This window comes from Balaenoptera borealis (assembly GCF_965194805.1).
Source record: "Balaenoptera borealis genome assembly, chromosome: 5".
Taxonomy (NCBI): domain Eukaryota; kingdom Metazoa; phylum Chordata; class Mammalia; order Artiodactyla; family Balaenopteridae; genus Balaenoptera; species Balaenoptera borealis.
This window is the reverse complement of record NC_138862.1, coordinates 49,709,106-49,715,105: the sequence shown is the minus strand read 5'-3', so window position 1 is coordinate 49,715,105 and position 6,000 is coordinate 49,709,106. Positions and strand designations below refer to the sequence as shown.

At 41.3% G+C, this 6,000-nt stretch overlaps 1 protein-coding gene across 19 annotated transcripts in view; it reads right to left on the bottom strand.

The window, feature by feature from the left end:
- Nucleotides 1–5,076: 5,076 nt before the first annotated feature.
- NFKBIZ (NFKB inhibitor zeta) overlaps nt 5,077–6,000 on the bottom strand; it is a 154,275-nt gene continuing 153,351 nt past the window's right edge. For all 19 annotated transcript variants that reach the window (XR_014244702.1, XR_014244703.1, XR_014244704.1 and 16 more), the window contains one exon: nt 5,077–5,389. The gene's annotated coding sequence lies outside the window, so the exon portion shown is untranslated. The remainder of the gene's footprint in view (nt 5,390–6,000) is intronic.

Below are 6,000 nucleotides of genomic sequence, written 5' to 3'. Positions count from 1 at the left end.
AGACACGTAGACACATCTCTTCACATGTTATTCTATTTTCTCTGTTATTCCACAATTCACTCCATGAAACTCTCCTCTTTGGCTTTTGTGAGCCCAATGTTTCCTGATTTTTCTCCAACCCCATTGCGTTTTCTCCTGTTAAATATTCTGTGCAGGTTCCTCATCCTCTCTGGATATCTAAATTTTGAGTGTGTCAGGCATGGCTGGAGCCTGGGAATTATCTCTCCCTAGGTGCCCATGTCATCTGTGTCAAACATGACATGGCGCTTTGGTATGAAAATTGCCGTGAAGAAATCAGTTAGAGGGTGGGGAAGAATTCTGGCATTTTTCCATCCCAAATGGAATTTCTGGTTAGACACTTGAATCTTCAGAATAGGTAAGATGATTTCTTCATGTGTGTGATGGAAGACAGGGAAATCCCCTAACAATTCATGACCTTGCCTTTGGAGTCTTGTGATAATCTCAGACTCTGGTTGTCTGCCCTCCTAGCCTGAATATTGCTTCTTTTCTCTGCCCAGGCTTGTCACCTGCTCTTCCCTTAATCTGTCATGCACCAACTCCCAGCACCTTTGTTGTCACACTACACCCTCTCTGAACCTCCTATTTGTAACATCTATCATGTGCTCTCTGTAGGCACACACAGGTAAGGTAGGACAGCAAGGCAATCATGCATGAGAAAAGGAAAAGCAATTAACATCTGTACATTGTATCACATGGCCACAAATCACCTCCCTGAATGGATTTAACTCAACATAATTTCTCTCATTCACCTGCCACTTCTGCATGTTCCCTTCCAGTGTCACTGTACCCTTCCTGCAGAGGTTAGCCAAAGAGACCAGACTTGCCACAGAACCACAATGTCTGAAATCTAAAGAAAGGACCAACAGAAATGAATAAGTACATCCATTTCTTATATTCTCTTTCTGGCCAATTCAAACACTATTTAATCTGTACGAATCAGGGCCGTGTTTTGAAAAGGGCATCACCTTAAAACACAGGAAGGGAATTAAAGACCATCCTTTCAGAAAAAATATTTGACTAGATGTTAACAGGCAGAGAACTCTACAGCTGTAAGTTTCTCAAACATTTTTGCTTGGTAATAGATGTATTTTTCCCTTTGCCTGATACTGTCCCTTTGTTAGTATAGTCAACAAAAGAAGCGGGGTGGGGGGCAGAGAGAAAGACTAACCTAGTTATTCTTGGTCCAGGTACTTGCCTGGGCAGATGTATCTGTCAGAATTAGGAAGCTGATCACCAGTGATAGAAGATATGTCTTCACCAGGAGAACCTGCCAACAGGTTCTTTAGGATTTCTGATTCTAGAAAATAATGGGCGGCAACAAAAAATTATGACCTGAATTATTTTATTTACTAAATAATTCCTGTTCATCATTTATTCCAACTTATTCTGAACTCCTCAGCAGAAAGAAATGCTAAATTATTTGCAAGTTCTGTATGTACCTAGCTTACCTCCTGCAATCAAGGCTATAGCTCAGGAAGCTGCCTTGTTTATTTCCTTTCTCCTACTTTAGCACTAGCACAGGGAGGGATTGTTTTATGTTTTATTTTTCCAGAGGGATAAGGCAGGGTCATGCTGCACCAGGTTCCTAAGAGAAAACCAAGGTCAATAATACACAGGAGATATAAGCCTCATTACCCCTAGAAACAGGTAAAAAGAACAAGAGAAATGGCAATAAACCCCACATTTAAACAAATCTGTGGAAGATGAAAATTGGATGAAGGAGTGTGGTGACTGGTTTAACTTAGTAAAGGAAAGTGAACTCTAAATACCCATAGTGAGGACAACAAAGAAAGGCAAGCTTATCCACTCCACACGTTGGAATTGCTGGTTTGATAGTCGGTTTCCCCCAACAAATCCATAAGCTCCTCCTCGAGGGCAGGGTGGAATCTGTCATCACTCAGGTTTTAATCCCAGAACCTAATAAAATGCTTGGCTGATACTAGGGGGTTCAAAAATTATTTGTGCATAAAAAGAGTGAATATATTAATTTGTTGAAGTATCTACTGGTAGGTCTATTTACTTAATCAGCGTTTAAAATCATGTTCTATGGTCAAGATTTTCCTTAGGGAGCTAGCCTGACATGACAGCTTTATTATTTAGACAGAATTCAGGAAACAAACTAGCAAGAGACAACAAAGAGATAGTTTTCTTTTGCTACTATAACAAATTACCAAAAACTTAGTGCCTTAAAACAACATAAATCTATTATCTTTCAATTCTAGAGGTCAGCTGTGTTTCTTTCTGGAAGCTCCTTTTCCTTGACTTTTCCAGTTTCTAGAAGCCACCCACATTCCCTGGTTCACAGCCTCCTTCCTCCATTTTCAAAGCCAGCGACTGTGGGATGAGTTCCTCTCACAGTCTGTCTATCTGATCCTTGTTCTATCATCACATCTCTCTCTGACACAGCTATGAATGTTTCTCAACTTTTAAAGACATGTGTGATTAGATCAGACCGACTTAGATAATCCAGGATCTTTCATGTTAAGATCCTTACCTTAATCGCATCTGCAAAGCCCCTTAATCACATCTGCAAAGCCCCTTTTCATGTGTAAAGTAATATAACCCACAGTTCTCGATAAAGATATGGACATCTTTGAGGAGCTATTTTTTGCCCACCACAAATGTCTTCCAGCCAAGTACCACTGGAGTATATTGGGCAAATGCCCTCAGCACCTCTTAGAAGGGTCCTGTTTCCCTGAAACAAGATCAGTGTCAGCCATGCTCAGCTGGGAAGGAAAATCCCTCCATAAACTAAATCATAAAATACCACCTCAGGGCAAGCCCCCAAATGTCCCCTCTGCTAACAAGACTTGATCTGGCTTTAGTCATGTCTCTCACAGGGATCACCTGACTGACTGCTTACATCAGGCTATATCAAGCTGACCCATTTTTCTTTTTCAGAGAGACAAAGATACTAACCATGCAGAACCATGCATCTACTAAAATATGTTGAAGACTGAAAAAGAAAAAATGTAAATTAGCCCTCAGAAGAAATCCTTTCAGTTCATGTTTCATCAGAATAGTATCTTTCCACAGCTAAAGGTCATTCATCAATCTAGTTTTTGTTAGAAGTGTTTTCTTTTCAGTTTGGTGATGGGTTTATTTTTCCCTCACTACCCCACTTTGCTTTTCTCTTCTCCCACCATTTGGAATGGGTTAATGACTTTTCTTTTCTGTCTTCCATAGTTACTGGATAGTATTTCTCCCAATCCAAACACTCCTGACAGTGAATTCACCTTCCTTCACAAACTAGTCTTCCTGTGTCTGCCTCGGCTTCTCTATTTCACAGCACCTGCTCTCAGGAGACCGTGTTCAGACAAGCACTGGTTGGCTGAGTTATTATTACCATTCCAGCACCATGACACCCACAGTCAAGAGAGGGCCCAAGACGTCTATTAGCATGAACCTCTGAAGAAAGGACAGCAGAGTGTTTTTCAAATGGCTATAGACTTCACTTGAGATTTGATTGTTTATTACAAACTAAGAGGTTCTTATTTTGATTCTCTGAGATTTGAGTGTAGGAGCGCACATGAGATTTCTTCAAAATGCATCGCTCCTATACAGGCTATGCTGCAGCTCAACCTTCTTAGAAACTGACACTTTAAGTAACAATATGATTAAACTTACATTTCTGGGGGAAGGGGGATGTGTGATTTGAGAATGAAACCTATACTTGCTATACTAATTTCCCCAGGTAATCAGAATTATGAAATGCTGCCAGTTGAAAATTTCCATTTCCCAGCACTTGGGAAACATTTGAAATACGGGACAAATCCTCCTACTGGGAAGTTTTGTTAAGGTGTTTAATTAAAATTCTAAACTATCACAGAAATCAGACATTAAGTCTGATTCTTCAACCCCTCCCACATGTGTGTTCGCCACATCTTCACCGGTAGCTGGCCCACTCTTTCCATAAAACACCCTCCTGCACAGCATACACTAAGCCTTAAAGTGGCCAGGAAAGTCCTGCCCGAGCTCCACAGCTACACCACCATCTCCTCTCTACTAACCCTGACCTTGGCTGCCATTGCTCAGGGTTTCACTGTTTTCCTTCCCAGGTACTAGAAGGGCACAGGCCACCTACTAACTCTTCCTTGACATTCTTCCTCTCCACTGGAGGCTCTCATTACCTACATTCCTTTCACTGTGACCATCAAAAGGGTAACTTATTCATGAGTCCTGTTACTGATGGTTACAATTTTGTTTCTCCTCCCCCACCCTCCCACCCAACAATGTGTACTTCTCCTTGTTTTTGTCAGTTACTTTCTTTCTGTCTTATCTCAAGACTTCTTCTTTGATTCACGAATCAATTCACGAATTTCCTAAATTCGTGCCTGTGAGTTTATGCAGGTATCACTGTAGCATTACACTGTAAATAACAATAGGCACAAAATCCATACTGACAAATATAAGGGTTCACTTGCTGTAAATGTTATACAGGATAACACACAGAGAATAGCACACAGAAGGCTAGTACCTTGACTTCTGAGCAACAACTAGGGCATCTCTGGAGTCAATCAGGAGCCCATCTTATTCATAATTGGCTTGCAATATTTCAAATTTCTAGGAACTAAGTAGTTGATAATCTACAGTATTTACCACTATGCCTATCACATAATGAGCTCGCAATAAATGACTCTTGGGGAATTCCCTGGTCGCTCAGTGGTTAAGAATCTGCCCGCCAACGCAGGGGACACGGGTTCGATCCCTTGTCTGGGAAGATCCCACATGCCACGGAGCAACTAAACCCGTGCGCCACAAATACAGAGCCTGCGCTCTAGAGCCCGTGTGCCACAATCACTGAAGCCCACGAGCCACAACTACTGAAGCCCACGTGCCACAACTACTGAGCCCACGTGCTGCAACTACAGAAGCCCACACACCTAGATCCCTTGCTCCACAACAAGAGAAACCACAGCAATAAGAAGCCCACGCACCACAACTAAGTGTAGCCCCCACTCGCCGCAACTAGAGAGAGCCTGCACACAGCAATGAAGACCCAACGTAGCCAAAAATCAATCAATCAATAAATACAAAATAAATAAATGAACAAAATGACTCTCGAATGGATAGCTATATTAATGAATTCACAGTCTGGGAAGGAACTGGTGAGACTTATCTCAATACACTGTACCTGAAAGTTCTTCCATTACTTCAAAGTCAGAATATGTATTCTATCTCTTGAATGAGTGTCAACCATTTTGAAAAGAAGTTGATAACTGAGTGTAGATGAAGGTAAAACCCAGTAGTGATGACACATCTCCATGCTGTTTGGCTTCATTTTTCTTCTGCATGTCACAGCTCCCAACCTTCCTGTCAGAAGTCATTCTATCCTCCTTATTGAAACCATTGTTCACGGCCAAGGTATCTGCAAGGAAAAACACAAACAACAGAGAAAGCTAATACTTTGTATTTGTTCCTCTTGAAGAGAGCTCACAAGTTAGTCCTCCTGTTTGTTTTTTTTTAACATCTTTATTGGAGTATAATTGCTTTACAGTGTTGTGTTAGTTTCTGCTGTATAACAAACTGAATCAGCTATATGTATACATATATCCCCATATCTCCTCCCTCTTGGGTCTCCCTCCCACCTCCCTATCCGACCTCTCTAGGTGGTCACGAAGCACCGAGCTGATCTCCCTGTGCTATGCAGCTGCTTCCCACTAGCTATCTATTTTACATTTGGAAATGAATATATGTCCATGCCACTCTCTCACTTAGTCCCAGCTTACCCTTCCCCCTCCTCGTGTCCTCAAATCCATTCTCTACGTCTGCATCTTTATTACTGTCCTGCCCTAGGTTCTTCAGAACCATTTTTTTCTTTTAGATTCCATATATATGTGTAAGCATACAGTATTTGTTTTTCTCTTTCTGAGTTACTTCACTTTGTATGACAGACTTTAGGTGCATCCACCTCACTACAAATAACTCAATTTCGTTTCTTTTTATGGCTGAGTAATATTGCACTGTATATATGTGCCA